Source organism: Peromyscus californicus, unplaced genomic scaffold (genome assembly GCF_007827085.1).
Source record: "Peromyscus californicus insignis strain IS unplaced genomic scaffold, ASM782708v3 Scaffold_11__1_contigs__length_118956290, whole genome shotgun sequence".
Taxonomy (NCBI): Eukaryota; Metazoa; Chordata; class Mammalia; order Rodentia; family Cricetidae; genus Peromyscus; species Peromyscus californicus.
In genome coordinates, this window is record NW_026294402.1 from 80418456 (window position 1) to 80440586 (window position 22131).

The 22131-nt window shown below is 42.3% G+C and overlaps 1 long non-coding RNA gene across 7 annotated transcripts in view; it reads left to right on the plus strand.

Moving 5' to 3' along the window:
* LOC128096300 (uncharacterized) overlaps window positions 1-22131 on the plus strand; it is a 31444-nt gene that overhangs the window by 3538 nt on the left and 5775 nt on the right. For 4 of the 7 annotated variants that reach the window (XR_008213592.1, XR_008213598.1, XR_008213600.1 and 1 more), the window contains exon 4: window positions 17348-18477. This is a non-coding gene — a long non-coding RNA (uncharacterized LOC128096300). The remainder of the gene's footprint in view (window positions 1-17347; window positions 18478-22131) is intronic. The other 3 variants (XR_008213599.1, XR_008213594.1, XR_008213593.1) reach the window with 3 other exon arrangements.

Here is a 22131-nt window from a genome sequence, read left to right on the forward strand (position 1 = left end):
AGAGAGAAACTTCTCTGGCTGGGAGAATCTGGAAAGGGTTTTGAGTAAGCTATCTTTTAAGGTTATCTTGAAGAAGAGGAACCTCAGGTGACAGGTGGGAGAAAGACTCACCACAGGAAACAGCATCAGCAAAGAGAATGAGCAGTGATCATCCTGTGGGAGGGGACAGCTGAGGCTCGCAAAGTGTCAGTGCATGGACATCACAAATGGATCTGAACTGTTAAGCATGGAGGCTTGATGAATGACTGAAACATACCATGCCTCATTTAGTTGATGTTTAACTTGTTTAAAAAAGCAATATTACAATCGATGACGCTTGAAGTACCAGGCCAGTGGTAAAAGTACCATTGACTGCTGTCTTTAGGAACTGTGGTGTTTTATGTTGAGAGAAATGGAGATCTTGGCCACTGTCTGAAAGGCTAGGCACTTGGAAGGGATAACAAGAGACATCTGAAGACCTCTCTCAGCATTAATAAGTGCATACGTGTGTGACCTGTAAATCCTTAAGAAAATTCCCAATTTTCACCCCCCAAAAAGGATGAGCTGCAGTAAAGAATAGCTGCTGTTGGTGATTAATTGGCTGGATGATTGGTATGATCCCAAGAGTCTGTTAGAATGTAAACATTGAACTAGCTGCTAGACAAGCATCCTCTAGGCCAAGATGACTGCATGGAGTTTATCAGTTTGGGTGACAGCTCCCCATCATGGGCGTATTGACTGAGACTGGATGGCAACAGCTCACAAGAGAGTGTCATCTCATGACAGGGTGACTTTGACACCAGTAAAGCTTAGACTGCCTTGTCTAAACACTCATCTAGTCTTATGGGACTCCGAAGTCTCCAGTGGAGGTGGGAGAGGGCTGACATCTTACAACAATACCGCATCTAGCAAACGACAGCAGATCGGACAAGTCACTTCTTCCTATAGGTCATGACATTTCCATGATGACAAGGAGCTCTCCGTAATTGCTGAGTCTGAAGAGTGTTGTTCCATGGTCCACAACCCAAGGGGAAAGCTGGCTATGGAGAATCCCAAGCTGGGCCAGAGCAGGACTTTTAACTCCAGAATGGCTCAGTATGCAGCAAGCAGTTGATGTTTCAATACTGTGTAGCACAGGCCAGAGGAGGAACCCAGCAGGCAGTTTGTGGCTACTGGAAGGGGAGATTGCTGAAGTTTCTGCAGTAAAGGACCTTGGAGAGGGACATTAAAGGGAATGCTGGATATGGTGCAGTTTAGACACAGTGCTTTTTGTTTGGGAGGGTCCTCTTTAATGGGTGAGGTTTCCAAGGAACAAAGTAAATGAGCTTAGGTAAAACAAGTTAATATTATGTGAACCTCTGAATTAAAAGATGTTGGGCTTGTTTGGGTGTCACGGGTGCTGTGAGATAAATCGTTGTTTTGCAGTAGCATAAGGGAGTGTGCAGCAGTTAACTGCCAACATAATTGCCAGAGGTTTAATTGAAGTATAGGCCTCGTGCTGTGTGTGTGTGTGTGTGTGTGTGTGTGTGTGTGTGTGTGGTGTGTGTGGTGTATGTGTGCACGCATGTGCATGTGCGTGTGCGTGTGTGTGTGTGTGTGTGTGGTGTGTATGTGCACACATGTGCATGTGTGTGTGTGCACACGTGCATGCGTGTGTGTGCGTGTGCGTGTGTGTGTGTGTGTGTGTGTGTGTGTGTGTGTGAGAGAGAGAGAGAGAGAGAGAGAGAGAGAGAGAGAGAGAGAGACCATTGCTTTTTTGTGAACCTGAGTGTGTCAAATGAATCTTGAAAGGTGAAGCTGTCGTCAGTGTGATATCCTTAGCTATTTAAATAATCACTGGGTCTGAGAGGCTTCACTGAGGGTCCTCTGTTAGATGCTATTCATTTCTGTCAGGTCTCACCACTGGCCAAATTGGGCGATTAAAGGCAAAATAGTAGAAATTATTGCTCCTATAGTTTAAATGATAGCTTTAAATTCCTGTAGCTCTTGTCTTTACACTGGAATGTGCCACCTGTGGGATAAGGTCCATGAGGTCTCACTTTTTTTTTCCTGCTAATTTTAGGTGCCAAGTCAACTGATGGCCTGCTGGGTCACCCTTGTCTGTTATGGGATATTGTATGTCAGTAAGGCACTGTGACCACTGAAAACTTAGTTAAGGTTGTAGTTCTGGTATTAAGGTGCGGCATACTTATGACTAACAAGGCCAGTGAGCAGGCCAAGAGGAAGAGAAGAGAGACTCCAGAGGACTAGTGGTCATCAAATAGAGGATATTGACCACCACTTTCCCCTCCCCTCCATTGCTTGAGTGTCAATTTTCACACTTAACATTGGTTTGGATTTTAAAGTTGATCACACCCACCCACCCATACACACACACACACACACACACACACACACACACACACCCAAGAAGGTATGAAAAGATCTGAAGTGAGCAGGGAAGACATTCATACTGGTCCAGACCGGCTTAAGCAAGGGAGGAAAGTGGATCTGGTTTTGATTGTGGTTATGTGTTTTTTTTTTTTTTTTTTTTTTTTTTTTTTTTTTTTTTTTTTTTTTTTTTTATTAAATAATTCTTTTTTTTTTTTTAAAGGTTTATTTATTTATTTATTATGTATACAATATTCCTCCTGCATGTTGCCTGCAGGCCAGAAGAGGGCGCCAGATCTCATTACAGATGGTTGTGAGCCACCATGTGGTTGCTGGGAATTGAACTCAGGACCTCTGGAAGAGCAGTCAGTGCTCTTAACCTCTGAGCCACTTCACCAGCCCGGTTATGTGTTTTGACCAAATGAGAGTTCCCAGGTCTGTATGGCTTGAATTCTCCCCCCGACATTCCTGCCATACCAAGAGAGCCATAGTCAGCTAATTTGTATTGGTTTTCCCAGATACTGGAGGGGTGAGGAGTAGGGAACAGAGGCTTAAAAGCATCAGAGGGTAGACATAAAAAAAAAATGGACTCAGATTCTAATACCCATTGTTGTAGGAAGAGTTGAGACACTGGCAATACCACAGAGGTGTCCGTCTTAAATTGGCTCTACAGTCCACACTGGATATGTATGCATGGCAGCTTTCTGTTGCATACGGAACCGTATATTATTCACATAACTGACTAAAAGTAGTAAGTCATTTTGTCTTCTTAATGGGAAAATAGAGACCATTTCATGCGTGGGAAAACTGGGCTATCGTGGAAGGTAAATAGCCTGCCCAAATTCACATAGCTGGATAAATGGTACAGCTACAACTTGAGACTGAAATTCAAGTTCCTTTCCAGTAGGTGTTCTTAGCCTCTGTGCTGTACCATCATTCTGGCCTGTACCACTGTAACAACTGCAGTGCTCTGTAAGTGAGGAGAAATGAAATTGCAGATTCCTCCCCAGCAATAGCAGCATAGGGCATTCAGAGAACCAAATAACTGGTCATTTATTTTCCATTTTGAGTCTTTGTTTTTAAAATTTATAAGTATATGTATTTATTTGTGTGTGTATGTGTGTGCTCATGTGCCACGGTACACAGGTAGAGGTCAGAGGACCACGTGCAGGATTCTGTTTTCTCCTTCCGCCGTGTGCATGTCAGGCTTTTGAAGTCAGCTCACCAGGCCTGATGGCAAGCACCGTTTCCCATCCAGCTGGCTCCTTTTTTTAAATGTTAAATCATAATATGCAGAAATCACTGTATTTTGGTGTTTTTGAAAGATTTCTTTTGGGGAGAAAGAGAGAGAGAGAGAGAGAGAGAGAGAGAGAGAGAGAGAGAGAGAGAGAGAGAGAGAGAGAGAGAGAGAGAGTGTGTGTGTGTGTGTGTGTGTGTGTGTGTGTGTGTGTGTGTGTGTAGGTGCACTCAGAGACCAGAAGGTGTATCCCTGGAGCTGGAGTTACAGGCAGTTGTGAGCTGATTTATGTGGATGCTGAGAATTGAACTCAGATCCTCTGTAAAAGCAACAAGACCTCTTAACCGTTGAGCTATCTCTTCAGCCTCGATTTTTTTTCTTTGTTTGTTCAATACAGAGGAACAGTGACCATATTATACGGCCCTGAATAGGATATTGCATGTTGAAAAGAGGACTATAGTCTACCATTTACGGAGTGGAGAGATGGCTCACTTTGTAAAAATCCTTGCTGTGTAAGCATAAGGACTTGAGACCAAATCCCAGCACTTACATAAGAAGTAATCCTAGCACTGGGGATGTGGGATTAGGCAGACATACATGCACATGCACATGTAGACACTTGAACAGCTTCATACAACACACACACACACACACACACACACACACACACACACACACACACACACATATCATTTAGAAATCTATCGTGGAAAATAAAAACCTGTGATTGGTAAGAAGTACTTCCTGTGAGAGAACAACAGAGCTGTTTGACCACAGGGATCTAGATTGGTGCAGATTTCCTTTATGAACTTGAATGGTCAGTTTTTGCTTGAGTCTGTGAGTTGCATCCTCTGGAGGATGGTTGGTGTAAGAGCGTAAGAGCAATGTAGGTAATTACAGCAGACATTCCTAGGCTTCTCCTGGGTGCTTGGCCTTCATGATCAGCTGTGAGTCACATCTTCCATGGGAGGCATGGGGTTGCAGGCCTTCCAAGTTCAATAAGCTTTGTCATGTCTTTAGCATCTTTCACTGGGCAGATGCCTCTGAGCGAAGTGGGAGCATGCTCCCTGTCCCTTTGCCAGCTCTGCCAGAGCAGTTACCCTGCATCCTTACCAATTCCCAGGACCTACCTAAACTTTCCCCAGTGTGGAATGAAATCAGGATAGTCTTCAGATAGCCTGCCTCTCCAAGTACAAACTGGCTTATTTACTACTTTAACTGGGATCTTTGGCCCTATCAGCAGATACCTACCTGCTCCAACCGAAGAAAAAAGCCTTTGATTGACCTGACCTTTAGAATAAAACACAAAATGCTTTTTCCATTCAGTTGGCTTTTGGTCTAAACTGATTGGATTGCTTTGCTTGCGTGGGTTGCTGTATTGTCATTCTGAGGAACTTTGGTAAAAATGCAGCAGTACAAATGGAATGAACAACTATTGAGTCAGCTGCCTCTTGGTTGGAGATAAGTTGCTTAGACTTTGGGGAAAACTGACTCAATTCTATGACTATGTGGTGGGAAAAACTAGCATTTAACTAAACACAGTCTACCAGGATGGTGTTTAGGGTATCCGACAAGTTCTTTGTTTTGCTGGAGAAACTCGATATGTAGCTGGCATGTTGCCACCAGAGCCAGCAGAGCTGGTACTTCACCAGACAGAACTGCATTTGGCTAGTCTTTGGAGTGGGGCTGAGTTCCAAGCTCTGCCTTGGTTGACTCAAGAGTGTTACTAGTACCCATATTTTTGGGAGACCCTGATAGCACCATAAGTTCAGGGAGCAGGATGCTTCTATTAACTGGCTCAGAGAGTGACAGAAATCCTAGGTTGGAGGCCAGCTAATTAATTTCTTGTAAAGAGAGAAGATTTGAAGTTCGGAGGCAGGACAGCAACTTTGCACCAACTTCCCAGGCACTGAGGCTGTTTCCAGCTGATTGAGTCTCTGTGTCTCATTGGCAGCTAGACGCTTTTGACCTAAACCAACTTTAGGAATCACTCCAGAAAGCGCCCTTGGAAAACCTGCTTCTTTCTCCAGTAGGAGTCTGGCCTGGTTTTGTGTGTGTGTGTGTGTGTGTGTGTGTGTGTGTGTGTGTGTGTGTGTGTGTGTGTGTGTCTGCGGGATGGAACTCAGCTTCTTTGTGTTTTTCATCCTGTTTTCCTTTTCTTACCACTGTACTTTTCCTATTAAAAGGCAGAATGTCTTTGATGAGGTGAGTCCAGACTGTCCTTGAACTCCTTCTGATGATTCTTTTTCCTCAGCCTCCCAAGAACCTATGGACTGTGAATTAATAGCCAGTGTGTACACGATTTAAATTTACTTTGGAGCAAGGCATCTTTTTCTTCCACATAGAAAATGAACCATCTAACTGTTATCCAAATTAGTGATGTTTCCAGTTCAGGAAACATTTATTCAAGACTTTCCAAGGGTCAGTGAGCAAGCTGGGGCATAGGAAGAGTAAAAGATGAAGGAGAGAGAAAGGGAATGTTTCCACAGAGGAAATTAGGTAAACACGAACCTGCAGTAGGAAGTGGGAGCTATAGCAGGGATAGAAAAGGCACCCAGCACTGTATAAACTCAAGGGAGAGGTTACTTTACCTGGGTGAATCAGAGATGTGGATTCAGTCATTAGATTTGAGCATCAATGGACTGAAGTACTAAAAGCAGCTGCTGGTTGCCTTCAGAACAGTCACACCACCCTACCCCAAGCCTCTTTCTGGCTAATACAGAAGCTAGCTAGCTATCTTGAAGGCCAGAAATTCTGAATGCTTATATTTTATGTCTTCTCTGAAACTAGAGATGGATGTGGGTCATTCCTTCCAATTGGCAGTTTAGCAGGGATCTACCAATGGCATGCTGGGTAAGATTTCCTTCCCCTATAGAAAAGGCATGTGAGAGATACCCGTGTCCCTTTCCTTTTGGGTATAGATTTGTCAGGATGTGACGTTAGTGCAGCGGCATCAGTTTTGTGACTGCAAATGAACCAAGCCTGAAAACCGTGGCCCATAGGATGAAGATAGCAAACCAGAAAGATGAAAGCATGTAGTTCCATCCATCCCAGAACGTCATGTCAAATAATGTAATAAATGTTTTTCTCAGAGCATACTGTTACAGAAGGCTGTCAGCTCTCCAACTTACCGCCATCCTGGTTTAATTTATATTGCAGTGATAAATACTCTGGCAAAAAGGAACACAGGGAGGAAAGGTTCTAATTCCAAGTTAAAGTCTATTATGTCAGGGAAGTCAAGGCAGGAAGTTAGGCAGCCGGTCAAATGACATCCACGACAAGAACAAATAGAGAATATAGGCGTCCTTAACTCATCGCTTGGTGGCTTTCTCTTGCCTTTTAATGTTCAGGAACCAGGGGCCTAGGGATTGATGCCTCCTACAATGGGCCAGTTCCTCCAACATCAGTTAACCATCAAGATAATCTTCCACAAACATGCCCACAGGCAACCTGACCTAGGGAATTTCTCACTAATCTCTCTTCCCTGGAGATGCTGGGTTGTGTCAAGTTGATAGTTAAAACTGACGAGCATACTTGCAAGAGTAGGATTTTTCCCCCTTTTCTGGGCAGTTGGCGGTGATGTGGGGAGCGAGGCAGTGCCGAGCAGTGCTGAGGAAAGGGAAACACTGTGGACAGCGGGCAGCACGGTGTGGAACGGTGTTGCGTGGTGCACCGCTTCATTGGCTTGGATCCCAGAAAGGGTCGGTGGCAAGCGGAGCCTGTTAGAGAGAAGAGCATGGGAGGCTTTCTGCCGTGTTTTAGGGTTTAGAATTTATTCACTAGGAAAGCAGCAGTTTATTCAGTGGGAAGCAATAGGCTGAAGGCTTCTTCAGTAGAGAAAAATATAATCAAAACTGTATTTTCTTTTTGGAATAGTGGGGATTGAACTTAGGATCTTTCTTGTGCTAGGTAAATTCTCTACCAGTAAACCAGTTTTCTTTTTCTTTTCCTTGTGGTGTGTGTGTGTGTGGGGGGGCGGGTAGGGTTGTGTGGGTGTGTACATGAGTGCAGGTGCCCTCTGATTCCAGAAGAGGGCATCAGGTCTCCTGAAACTAGAGTTACAGGCAGTTGTGAGCCACCCAGTGTGGGTGCTGGGACCTGGACCCCAGTCCTCTGCAAGAACAGCAAGTGTCCTTTTTTGAAGAGCACTTCACTTCACTTTTCTTTTCATGGATATACTTAGCTCCTTTGAATTTTCTCCACTCAGTTAACAAGAACATGTAATTGGCAGTCATAAAGAGGGACGGAATATTCTGTTTTAACCACCACTAGTTAAGCATTAGGTAGCTGCAGAATAGTTTTGATTGCTTGAGGTGGTTTTCCTCTGATTAACCCTCGTCCCCAGTTGAGCATCTCTAGAATCAAATGATTTGATTGTATGGCAGTATGTAGACACACACACAAAAAAAAGCCAAACATCAGAGCTCCTGCTGCTTTAATATGCAGTTGTTTTGTATTTTGACCAACAGTGATAAAATTATTTTGTTCTTAAAAAGTTTTTACTGCAAGGTAATAAATTGTGAAACATTTGGGAAATTCAACACCTTAAGAACAAGAATTAAATCAACTAAGTTCCCTCACTCTCAGACCACTATTGTCCCAAAGTTGTTCTCCACCCCCACCCCACCCCCCTCGTCTGAAACTAATTAGCAGTAAAGAATTGAAGAGGATGCGTTAAGTATGTGAGTTTCAGTAGAGAATGTCATTAGCACATGGAACTCAGCTGTCAGGATGGAGCAGGAAGCCATGGCCTCACGGGTCTGCTCACCGCTTGGGCTGTATGCTCTACAGGATTCAGGCATGTGCTCCCTTAGGTGTTCTAGTTTGTTTCCCACAGTGAAGGCAGAGGTGTCTGGAGTGTCCTGGGTGCCCTTCCTCTGTAACAACAGAGGGAACTTGGGCTTCGGATTTTCAGAAAGACAGCCACAATCCAGCAGAGTTTACTCTTGTTCTGAACACAGCATTTAAAAATCATTTTTCAGAGGACTCACAGCATAATCCTCTTATTGAAAATTCTAGAAAAGACTGCACTTGACTTACTAACAGTTTGAGGAAAGAGGATGCAACAACTGCCCTGATGCATTAAAAAAAAAAAAAATCTCATTGGCAAGAGCAGGGCCTGCTCTTCTATTTGTCATCAAGAATTCTTTCACTTGCAGCTTGTGATTATTAGTGGCGGCTTTTATAATGAACTTCCAGCTGTGTGCTGGGATTTCTAGAAAATATTTAATTCTGGTCATGTTGAAAATTTGTTACATTTAATATATTGATTGAACCATGAAAAGATCCTAGACATTTCCTGTGACTTCACATAACTGTTCGTGTGTGTGTGTGTGTGTGTGTGTGTGTGTGTGTGCGCGCATGTGCATACCTGTGGATATCCAAAGTTGATGCTGGATTTCTTCCTCCATGACTGTCTCCTTTATTTGTTGACCCTGGAGCTTGCTGAGTCCACCGAGTCTAACTAATTAGTTTTTCCAGCCGAACACCAGTCTCTGGCTCCCTAGTAAAGAGATTATGGATGACTGCCATGCCTGCCTGATTTTTACACCTTTTACAACTTAGGTTACCTGGATTCTGAACATCCGAGCTCTGGTATCTCTCCAGTTCTCCACTTTATTTTTTTTTTTTGAGACAGGGTCTCTCCCTGCATCTGGAGCTCACTGATCTGCTAGACGGCAGGGATCCTCCCTCCTATCTCTAACTCCTCAGAGGAGTTATTATAGGTTCAGACCACCATGCTGCCTGGCTTTGTGTGTGTGTGTGTGTGTGTGTGTGTGTGTGTGTGTGTGTGTGTGTGTGCGCGCGTGCGCGCGTGCGCGCGCACTAGGGCTTGAATTAGGTCCCTAAATTGGTTGGCAAGCAATTATCAACCAAGATGTCTTGCTAGCTGCAAGTTTTAGACTTAAAATTTTTTTTTTGGTTTATCTTTAATAATTGCCTTTTCCTTATAAGCAGTGTGCATAGCCATGTTTTAGAGTGGTGTTCCCAAGGGAGTAGTTTGCCCATGAAGTCCCCAGAGTCCTTGTTAAAAATGGGATTTCTGATTGAAAAGGCCTGGGCTGGATCCTGAGATCCTGCAGGTTTCTCATAAGTCAGTGCCAAAGCCTTGGCCCAGGGAGGGACTATGCTTTCAGTGACACAATTTTAGAGGAAAGAAGAAGGAAAAACAAAAACAAGATGAATTGCCGTCAACAAGCAAACAAGCAAACAGGAAGGTACAGCACTTGCCAGGCGAATGTGAGGACTGGAATTCAGATCCCCAGGATTCATGTAATTAACCATGATGGATGTGGCCTGTCTGTAATCCAAGCATTGAAGAGGCAGAGACCTCGGATCCCTGAAGCCAGCTAGCTAGCTCTAAGTCAGCAGGTTCGAGGTTCAGTGAGAGACCCTGCTTCAGTAGATAAGGTGGAGCGTGAACAAGGAAGACACCAGTGTCCACTTCAGGCATCCACATGCAGGTGAACATACATGTGCACCTGCACATGAGTGTACACCCACACCCACTCGCACACACACACACACACACACACACACACACACACACACACACATATGTTTTTAAAAATTGTCCTGCAAATGTCAGTTATATCAATTTAAACCATATGTGAATTGATGGGGAAATACTTGACTGTTTGCAACTGCCAACATACATGCAGCATTCACTCACATTTTCCAAAGTACTTTTCTTTGTGTGCTTAATCCCCTAGCACTTGTCTTTTCTGACACAAGTTCAAACTGGAGTCTGGACTTCAGACATCAAGTAGAAAACACAAGCTCATATTTGTGTTTGGAAGGGAACTTGAGGGGATCGTTTCCAAGTCTTTGAAGATATTTAATGTAGTCATTTTCATTAATTGCTCTTAACAAGTAATTAATACTGCTTCAGGGTTTCTCAGGAACTCCCGTCTCTCAGATGCTGGGCTTGGGCTGTAGACCATTGTGCAGCTTCCAGGCTCCTTGATTGCTGCCTTTCACAGAAGCCTTGAAGGAAGAGCAGGGGAGGTTTCGAGAAGGGCCCCATTGCTTAGAGCACAGGAGAGGAGGGGATGGGGGCTTGTTGTTGCTCCTCTTTCCTTGGCTTTTCTTTGGAAAGTGTTGAACATTGGGCCTGCTCACAGAAAACTTCACCATAGTTCTGCAAAGTGGAATTTCCCTCCCCCTCCCCCTTGAGTGAAATTATCTAACACAAGTAAAGGTTAAGGGAAGTAAATATTTATCCCAGTGGTTACAAACAGTGCATTTTAACAAGGTAGCAGCAGACTCCACCGCTCATTGTGTGGCTCCAGCTAGATGCCTGACCCTGTCTGTAGGCATGCATGCAGGCCTGGCCACAGGCCTCACCCCACAGTATGCACACAACCCCTTCACCCACAGGAGGTGAGGCCTCCTTGCTCCTGCCGTCCTTGACCCCACGGGATGTTCTCCATAGGCCTCAAGGTATCAGCAAGAACCCACTCCAACAGGCAGTTCCAGAGGGGAGAGACAGGTTCACAATCGTCTTCTTGAGAACTGTTCCCTTCTCTCCACACTGAGGATGCCGGTAAAGCAGCTACTACAGGTACTTCTGTCAACTTCCCTTTGTCTAAATTCTTCAAAGACCAGGAGTGAGGTGATAAGTTTGAACTGGCAAAGATTTCTTTATTGTAACCTACAAAGATGCCAAGTCCTTGCCACTCAACTACTGACCTGAAAAGATTTATTTCTTGACTCAGACCCTCAGTTTCTATGCTAGGAAAAAGAAATCCCTAACTATAAAGCAAAAGCAATTAAAAGATCATCTTTGAAAACAGAATGAAGTACACTCACGCAGTGTGCTACGGTCCTTCTACGTAGAGGCTGCATTTCAGTTTTGAATCAGATTCGCAGTTGACTGTTCATTCTGTAATAACTAAGCAGCATGAATGACTGAGTACTCAGCAACCCTTTTTCATCTCTCTCTTCTGCTGTTCATCAGGCCTTCCCCAAATCTTTTGTTCCAGCCTGTTTTAGTAGAGCTCCCCTCGTCCTCTGCCTTCTCTATGCCGTGGCTTTATGCCATGGGAAGTCTAAAGCTTCAGTGACTGCACTTCCTGGGTATAAAGGGATGCTCCCCAACCAGAGGACTTCAGTCATCGTCATCTTTTAAGATGTTTGTCCTGACTCTGCTTCATAATAAATAGCCTCAGAATGCCCAGGGCCAGTGGACCCATGCCAAGTACCCAATGACGCCTGTGCAGCCAGCTAAGCTCAAGAGGCAACTGCTACAGTAACATTTTTCACTTGTTATAAACTGTTTATGAAATTGCCTCCAGATAAAAGGACAGAACTTAAAACATAATTAGCAACTGGGAAGATGGTTCAGGGGGTAAGAGCACTTGCTGTGAAAGCTTGAGGACCCGAGTTCAATGCCCAGTACTTCTGTAAAAAGCTGGGCATGGCTGCGTGTGCCTGAACCCTGCACTGGGAAGTGAAAAGATATTCTGGAAGCTTGCTCAGCCAGCCTGGCAGAAACAGTGTTTCTGGTTCAGTGGGAGACCCTGTCTTAAATGAGTAAGGAAGAGGGCAGTAGAGAAAGACAGTTGATATCCTCCTCCGACTTCCCCAATACGCACACTCATGTACATGCATGATACATACACACACACACACACACACACACACACACACACACACACACACACACACTCGAGCACGCATGACTCCTCATTAATTATGAGCCTTATTTTGAGAAGGAGGAAGTAAATCATAGATTCCAAAGGTTTAGGAACATTCCGAGGTGGTAGGACTTGGCAACAGAGCCTCAATGTAGCCAGCCATGGATCACACCACAGGGCTGCACCTGGCTTCAAACCTACACTTGAGGTCTGCACAGTCAGACCAGGATATAACACCAGGACCATCGACTTCATCATGAATTCTGTGCATGTGTGTTCATGCGTGAAAGTGCATCCTTGCACATGAATGTGTGTGTGTGTGTGTGTGTGTGTGTGTGTGTGTGTGTGTGCGCGTGCGCGCGCGCGCGCAAGCTTGATTCTGCCTGTTCTCTCCTCTAAATCTCCTTTTCCTAAGCTGCAAGCAGCCCTGAAATGGTGAGAAATCTGGGCTGGCTCGCCCTCTCCTCCCACCCCCCTCCAATCCAGCAGGCTATCAGTATTGCTCTGGATCTTGATCAATTCTTTCAGGCATTACTTAGAAAGAACTGGTAGATCACAGCATAACTTTAACATTAACAGGGTCACTTAAGTGATTTTTAAAATTTTCTTTTTCTGGCTATCAGTTACAGAAAAGAGTAACAAAGGAATAAGAGAAATTAGATTATTAGAGAAACAATTTCTGCGCCACTTAAAGGGTCTTTTTAGTTAGAAAACGCCAAGAGCAAATGTCAACATATTAATTTTTGTGAAGGGGCAGCATTCATATAAATAAGGCAAGAAGACTCGGTTAATCTGACTTACGCAACAACCTTAATGCATCGTGACTGCCCACTTAAAATTAAGGAGGAATGAGTTGGCAGGCTGAGAAATAGTTCTTTCTGAAGCCTAGTTTACAGAACCAGCTTGGTACGGAGCCTTTTTCTTAATGTATCAAGGTTTTTGTAAAATGATAGAACAAATAAAAATGAAACACAGCATTTTTTTTCTCCCCCTAGAAAGAACATTTGTGCTTTTCAGGGTTTCTGCATGGTGCTGGGGAAGCTGTGCCCTCCTGGGGACACAGCACTCTCAACATAAGCGATAAGTGCTTTTCAGTAAAAGTTCATTTACATTAAGTAAAAAAAAAATCCTTTTAGACAACTCACAGAACCTGGCTGCTTCTGATTAATTTGGTGCCTCCCCTCAAGTTTAAATTGCTCACTTCTTCTTCACTGTGCACTCTTGTAACAGCTTCAAAAGTGAGTTGAACTCACTTGGACATTTGTTGCTTACAACATACGTCATTGAGAAAATATGCACTTTCGGAAAAGCAAACTATACTGTTTATTTTTGAAAAATAATTTTCTTTTTTAGCTGAAAATCATAGTAACTTACATTATTACAGAATTTTAAAATTCTGATTTTTCTTAACATGTTGAATAACCACAGTATGCAGTCTTAAGAAATTAAATATTGGGACTGGAGATATGGCTCAGTGGTTACAAGCACTTTCTGCTCTTGCACAGGTACTTGGTTCCCAGCATTTACATGGTGGCTCAACCATCCATAACTGCAGTTCCAGGGGACCCGACAGACATTCTCTTCTGACCTTCAAGAGAACCAGGCATGTGTATGGTGCATACACATGCATGCATGCAGATGAAACATTCATACACATAACATTTTTTAAAAAATCTATGAAAACATGATTTAAAAAGTAGCAGGGAGACCAATGAACAGCTTCTTTGTGCTATTTTCCCCACATAGATTATTTCTAATTTTTGTGCATCTAGTAGGTAATTTTCCTGGGCCATTATTTCCTCCCAGAAAATAGGAATATGTCTACTATAATTCTGTAGATGGAAAATATAAATATTTACATAAGCATATTTTGGACATTTGTTTGAAACACTTGCTCCTCTCCAAAGAAAATGCATTTTCTTATCACACTCACACAGTTCAAAAAGCAGGAAACATAGCTTTCTTATTTCCTATTAGCTCACATGAAAGGATTTCTGTCCATTTATTTTCATTTGGTTGACAGAAGGGCATGTATTTCAGTAAGAACAAATAAATGGAATAGAAGCTTAGAAACTGGTGTTGGTTTTAACTGCCAGCCAGCCCATTTATATTGTGAGGACATAGGACTTTATGTAGTGTTTCACAGTCTTGGTTGTGTGAACGAGGATGCTGGGATTCGGCAAGGGACTTACAGAATTGGTACGACTATGGAATCAACTGTGCTGTGTAAATGTCTTGGCCTCTCCCACTTCCCGTGTGCATAGCTTTTATGAGTTGCAACTTTCCCATTTATAATATGTACCCCACAGTATTTACTACAAAGTGCATGCCAATTCAGCAGCACGCGCAGAGTGCTTGGCAAATAGAAAATGTCCAATATATATATATATATATATCTCTTGTTGTATCTGATTCTTCCCCTGTCCATCTGATAAGCTTACCTATTATTTAGGTTACATACTTATTTTTCATTTATTCATAAAATATGCTACTTTTCATTGTCATAACTAGACCTCTACTTCAGACAATGACTTTCACATCAGACAAAAAGGAGTTTACTTAGTCACAGTTTAAGGCAACTAGACAGTGTCTGAGGATGAGGCCAAACTTCAGCAGGATTTTCACTTTCCGGCTGGGAAATCCAGCCGAAGGAAATGTAATGGTCTGGATGAACGTTACACCATATGTAACATCAGAGCAAATATCAGCCCGGAAACGGAAGTTCCAAGGACTCATAATTTTTTCCTTTTAGCAGAAAAAAATAGTTGTATCATGAAGCAACTGATGGGATTGATTTTATAAGATGATGTCTAAAACCTCAACCAGGGGAGCTTAGCTTTCCTTCACAGTTGGTGTTTATTCCTGTAATGGTAAAAACAAACAAAAACAAGTCCCTCAAAACAACAACAAACCCCCTCAACTTTCTAATGCACTTTGACTGTCTTGCTTGTTCTGGACAGAAAAAAAAAAGCTATTTTGAAGTGATAAAAACATTTTCAAAATATCATGCCAAAGGGAAGAAATAAAATATTTCCCTAGTACCCCATCTAATGCTTAGTTTCAGATCTGTGCTTGGCATTTCATGAGAACTCTGGCACTGCACTAGTAGCCACAAATTTCCTCGTGTGTACACACATCTTTATTTATTGTGGAAAATCCTATTCACTGGCTGTATTTGTATTTCTACTTTGTGGTTTGTATCTCTACTATGATTTTTGTTATATATGACTGCTCACTTTTGTTTTCCCCAAAATATGTTATTGACCGGCACCACAGAGTGTTCTCAGTGTTAATCTGTACCCGATAGATTAAAAAAGTCAATATGATGACCTAATTCCCCAGTCCAGTTGAAGGTCTTTCTACCTGATTAACCACCTGACAGCTGCAGAATGAGAAAACTCCTCGAATTGTGTTCCATGTTCACTTCAGATGGAGGGGTGCCTGCTGCTCTTTTTAAATCATTCTTAAGACTTCAGAAATCTTATCATGAACCTATCATTAATCCACCCAACATGATTAGTTCAGTTGGCCAGAGCCCTGTATTACTCATACTGCTTAATGTCTGTTCAGATGTCCAAGACATACAGTCTCATGCAAGAAAAAAAAAAGTTTGCATTATTTAAATGGTGTTCTAGCCACGAAATAAGCAATGTATTCTTCTCTTTCACCAACCAAGCACTTCTTTGCCCTCTCTGGGTCCCCAGTGAACTACAGCTTGTTAAATCTAGATACACCGGGACATCAGGCCCCACTCTGTAACAAGCAAAGGGGTCAGCACTAGGAGATGCACAAAACTGCCAGCCAGCTTGTCTCCCTGCTTTAATGAGTGTGTGCTCTTGCTTCCTGGGTCAACTCTTGCACCCTGGCTCTGTGTTCAGTGGGAACACAACACCTGGGATTCTGCAGCCTTGCTGCGTGTGGAGAACAGCACCAAAATAGGCCTGCTAAGATGTCCAGGATGGATTGCTAGATGTAGTGAGTCAACTCTGGAATCCAGAGCTCCATGCTGTGTGCTTTTTGTTTGCATCCTTAGGCATTTCAGCAAAGCAAATGGCAATTACAAGTGAAAAACTTAGATATAAAAGCAAGGCTTTTCTCTTTCTAATAAATAGGAATATAAAGGGCAAATAATGCCTTGGCTTAGATAACCCTTGGCAACTACTCTTAACAGTTGCATCAACAAAGGCTTTCTAGTAAATGCATGGTATTCTACTAATAATGCAAAATGTATTTCTCTACTCAGTACAGATTTCTATATTTACTTTTCCACCTGTTTGAAATGAATAATTAGGTCTCCTGTGCTGTTCATGCAGATTTCATTTGGGTTTTCACACCAGAGCTATTGGTCACGTTCTCAAAGGCCCATTGGCTGAGCTTCCATGCTCATGAGACGAAAGCATTAGGCAATGCAGCCTCACAGAATACACAGGAGGAGATCTGCCACACGGAGACCTGTTTTATTCATGCCTCATGTTTAATGATCAAAGAGCTATGATGCTGTGCTGTTTGGTAGTATGCACCTACAGGAAGGCCAGAGGTAGAACTTGACAACAGCAAAGGGGTGATGGAATATAATGGACTGATAAATATGGATGCAAGGATCATAGAACTGAAGTTGCTTCCGATTCGAAGAAAAGCCACATGCATTTTAATGTAACTCCATGCCTCAAATCGATTCAAGGGCCACAGTGTGCTGTATTCAGTAAACATCTGCTATGGCAAGCCAGAGAGACATATTCGTGAGGAAAAGAGAATGGTAAACCTAGAGTAGAAAGAAGGGATCTAGAAAGGAAAACTCAGAAATGGTGGCACCGAGGCCAGACCTAAGGAAAAACAGGTCTGAGTAGATGTCTCTTCTAAGTTATTGAAGACATGGAGAGGAAGAGAGATCATGGCTAAGGGAAATGCAGGTAAAAATTCGCAAAGTTAACATCACTTGGCAGTTTGAATTTGCCTTAACAACCTCAGGATGTTATGCAGAGCTTCAAGTGTTTTGTCGGGTTCACGGAATGGTAGTCTTTAATGCCTCATGTTCGAGTTCAGATGACAAATGATGATCTGCATCTGTAAAACCAGATTAGTCAGAATTTTCAAGTAACTATGGTAATATCTACCTTCACAGGTATGGAGTGCTGTCCTGTCACTGTTACCCTTCGCTTGCAGAGGGGAGAACATTGAGACTTTAAACGACAAAGTGAAATCAGTTGCACTGGTCCAAGTAAAAATGCAGCCCCCTCGCTCTGCTCACAGGTACTGTCTTCCATGCATCATACCTTACCCAAGTTCTTGGGTCCCACATTGGAAAAATGTGGGATAATCTTAGAAACTTCTAAGGTGTGCACAAATTCACTTAGGCTAGCTAAAGAGGACTCACTGTATGACCACACGAGTTTTAGCCTTTTTACTGAGTTCAGGAGCTGGTGCAGGTCTTGTCAGAAACCCAACTGCCTTAGGGTCAGACTGGTCAAATGATACGGGTGGTGTTGCTTTTGTAGAAGTAAGTTGTAATGAAGTTGTAGAAGTAAGTTGTAATGAAGTAAAAACAATTACCAAGAAACCAGGCTGGTTCAAAACTTGAAGTTCTGTCATGGCCTTGTGAGTTCTCTGATTACAGACATGAGCCACCATATGCAGATTGAGAGTATATTCTTTTAGAAAAGTTTTAGTTATTAGTTATACACAATTAGTCATATACAATAATGAGTTTCATTATATTTTCACACTTGTGCATAATCTGTTTTGATCAAATTTATGTAAAAATCCAATATCCTCTCCTGTTCCTCTCCCAGTTGCATTAATCCTCTTCCTAACTTGTCCTCCAATTGTACCATATTTTTCTTTGATGACACAGTGAATTTCCTTTGGATTATTTACAGGAGTGTGGGCCCTTTAGCAGTGGCAACACCATGGGAAGAAAATGCCTCTCCTTCACCCATCAGTCATTAACAGGCATACATTTTCATGAAGAGGTGGGGACTCATGAGCCCCTTACCCCTCCATGACAGGTCCAACTTTGTAGAGAACTTATGCAGGAAATCATAACTCTGTACATTAAGAGTGGAATAGCCCTGTTATGCCTGGAAGACAGCCTGCCACACCTCTGTCTCCTGCTACCCATCTCTTACATTCTTCTAAGCCTTCTTAAAAGTTGATAGGCTGCAAGAAGCAAGAATTTCACTGGGCAGGACCGGATCTGGGGCCTGGAGATACTGGAGAGCTGGACCAACCTACACAGACTGTGAGAACCAGTTTGTAAGTTCTCAGGAATACTGTAATCCATATTTTAACTTTAACCATTAATAAAAATTGAATTATGTTAACTTAAAATACAAAAGTACTAAATACTAAGAATGCATCATATCCTGACTATTCACCTACTTTTTGTTATTTGTATCATTGTGATTATGTCTACTTGAATCAATTGATATAAACATGGTAAGAAGCATTGCATTTCTTCCTAATTCCATGTTCAGTATGTCCTACAACAGTGGTTAGAGAATTCACACAAGAGAAAATGTCAAGCAACACGGCTTGAGTTCTCTAGGGCCTGCCATCTGTTATTATGAATAAAGTTTTATTGGCACACATCCATGACCATGCATTTGTGCATTGTCTTGAGTAGCTTCATGGTACATTAGAAGAGCTAGATGATTGTGACAGAGACTTATGACCCACAAAATCTAAAATATTTACTGTTTGATTCATTTATGCTCTTTATCCATACTTAAAAATGTAATGAGGAAAGGATACAAATAGAGTTTAAATACATGTGGTGTTAGTAGCTGCCACAGTGTGAATAGTGTGGAAACCTGAGGGATTATTGGACTCTATCTGACTCAATAGTCACTCATATTGATGAATGAATGATGTTTTAACATTAAGTGTGCTAAGCCAAACAGGTTTTAGTTTAATGAACATAATTTTTATTAGGAAAAAATGGCTTAATACATACATGTCAGACTCCATGACAATTTCTTCATTTTGATAAAGTATCAATAGATAACTTTACTTCATTAGAAGGTTTATTATTAGAATGTGGAAAATCAGTGCTGTCGAAGATGTGAGAATGTGGAGAAATTGAATACCTGTGTATTGATGGTGGGCACACAAAAATGGTGCCCAAACCATGGAAAATAGTATTAAAAATAAAATAAAAGTATTATTTTGGATTAAATTAGCAAAACTATTATCATCTAGCAGGCCCGTTCCTTGGTGACTATTCAAGAGAATTGAAAGTCAAGTCTTGAGGTTCTTGGAGAATTGTCTTCATAGTAGCTTTATTCACATAGCCAAGGGACAGACACAGCCTGTCTCTATCAATATATGGATGGGTCCACATATCTGGTATATGTGCAGTGGTTGTGGTATATATAAAAGAGTGTGGTATATATGCAATGGATGGTATATATGCAATGGATGTGGTATATATGCAATGGATGTGGTATATATGCAATGGATGTGGTATATATGATGGTCCATGTATACAAAAGGTAAGAAACCTTAAGGCATGCTACCACAGGAATGAGTCTTAAGTATGTTACACAAAGTAAAATAAGCCAGCAACCAAAAGACAAATACTTGTGATTTCACTCAGATGAGGTATCCAGAGGGATCAAACTCATAGAAATAGAACCAGAACAGTGGTTCCCAGGGGCTGAGATGGGGAGGAAATAACGAATTATTGTTTCATGAGTAGACAGTTTTCATTTTATGAAATGAAAAACTTCTGGGCATTGGTTACATAACAGTGAGAATGCATTTACCCAACTAAATTAGATGCTTGAGTTTATCAAGGTGCTGCATACTATGTTGTATGTATTGTCCTGCAATCAGAAGCAGTCAGTGGATTGAGACCCAGATCTGATTTGTCACATTATAGCCGAATTGCAACCACGTGTTGGCTATGGCTATACTCGTTAAAATCAACTTAAGTGTTCTGTGAGAATTAGTTGACCGTCTGGATTCTAAAATAACAATCTTGAACAGCTTCATCACCTGTAAAATCTGTGCTATATATCCTTTATATCAGTAGAGAGTAAACATACATACAAATAAGTATTCATATAAATCCCCATGTAGAGAGCAGCTGTCAAGACTCAGCTCTCTATGTGGATTCTACTCTAGGAAGAAGGATTGGCATGGTGTAGGGCCTGTATTCTGTTTCTGATTCTTCTCTACTTACACATCCTCTGGATAGCCTGCTTAGATGTGCATGTCTTACTTTCCTCACATGTTAAGTGGGGGAATGGGCCAACCTAATAACCTATAAGTTTATTTTCTGTATGTTTACAACCACATCAGACTGAGGGTTCCATGAAAGTAAGGGCTGCTTTCCATCATTGTGTTTTCAGAAACACTCAGAGTAGATCTTTCCATGCTCAACTAATGTCTACCACAATAAATCAAATAATGTTTTTTCTCAAGATGGAGCTCCATAGAGGGGAGTGGCTAATATTTCTAGATTATTCTGCACAAGTCGCTGTGTCACATTTAATTCTTTTAAACTTATGTAGTAGGGATATCTCTTAACTCCTTATTATAAACAAATGAAATGAGGTCTTAGAGCTCTCATACCTGGCAAGTTGCACACTGATTAGAATTCAAGTTTGTTTCATGTCACAGAAACCCTTTTAACCACTGTGTCACCCTGCTTCTTATCAAGAATGACAGTCTCAGGCTGGAGAGATTGTTTAGTTAGTAAGGTGATTGCTGTGCAAGCGTGGGGATCCAAGTTTGGCTCTAAGTATCCACATAAAAACACGGGGCATGGTGGTGCACGCCTGTAATTCCAGCACAGGAGAGGTGGAGATGGGCTGGTGATCGGTAGCTAGACTATCCTAGTAGTGAATTCAAGCCAAGTGAGAGGCTTTGTTCCCAAAGAAAACAAGATAAGGGAGTATGCCTGAGGAACAACACCCAAGGTTGAACTCTGGGCTCTACACACATGGGCAAACCCACCTACACACACAGACAGACAGACAGACACACACACACACACACACACACACACACACACACACACACACGCATGCATGCACACACAAGGTCTTCCCTGCGATGCTGATTATGAGAAAGACTTCTGTCCTGCTAGAAAGGGAAACACCAAGCTGTCCTTTACTCAGCACCACACTAGAAGTGGTAACATCTGTTACAGCCTCGGAGATCCTTGTGTTTGAGGCTTGTCACCATGATGGCACTGATAGGAGGGGGGAGGTCTTTACGAGGTGGATCCTGGTGGGAGCATTGGACTAATGCTCTTGAAGGGAGTAATTACTGGGCCCCAGTCTCCTTTCTCTTGGCTTCTTTGGTCATGGGACAAGCAGTTTTGCTCTCATTTGAATTTCTGCCATGATGGACTGCCCTTGCCAAACTGAAAGGATGTGGGACCACTGGATCTCAGACTAAAATCTCTCATATTGTGAGACAAAACGAAACATTTGATCTTTATTAATTGCCTCTGGTACTTTACTATAATCCAAGGCCAAATAACAGCATATTAGGTTAATACATCTCAAGACTTCAGTGATAGATTCATTTGTAATTTATCTAAAACGGTGATTTTGGTATGGGGGGGGTGATGTCTAATCTCGTACCTATTCAAAATCCCCAGTGATGGGGCCAGGAGGCCACTCTTATCTGAAGCGTGATGTTTGATGTCAGAAGCACTGTTAGAGAACAGCAGTATAGAGCAGGGTCTTTCAAACTTTGTTTTCAAGGCTTGTTTATGAAGCTTTGTTATATATTCACATGAGCACTGGAATGCAGGTGCCTACAGAGCCTAGAATGGTGTCAGATCTCTTGGAGAGTTACAGGTGATTGTGAGCCACTCAGTGGTTGCTAGAAACTGAATTCTGGTCCTCTCCAAGAGCCGTACATATTCAACCACTGAGCCACCTCTAGCCCCAC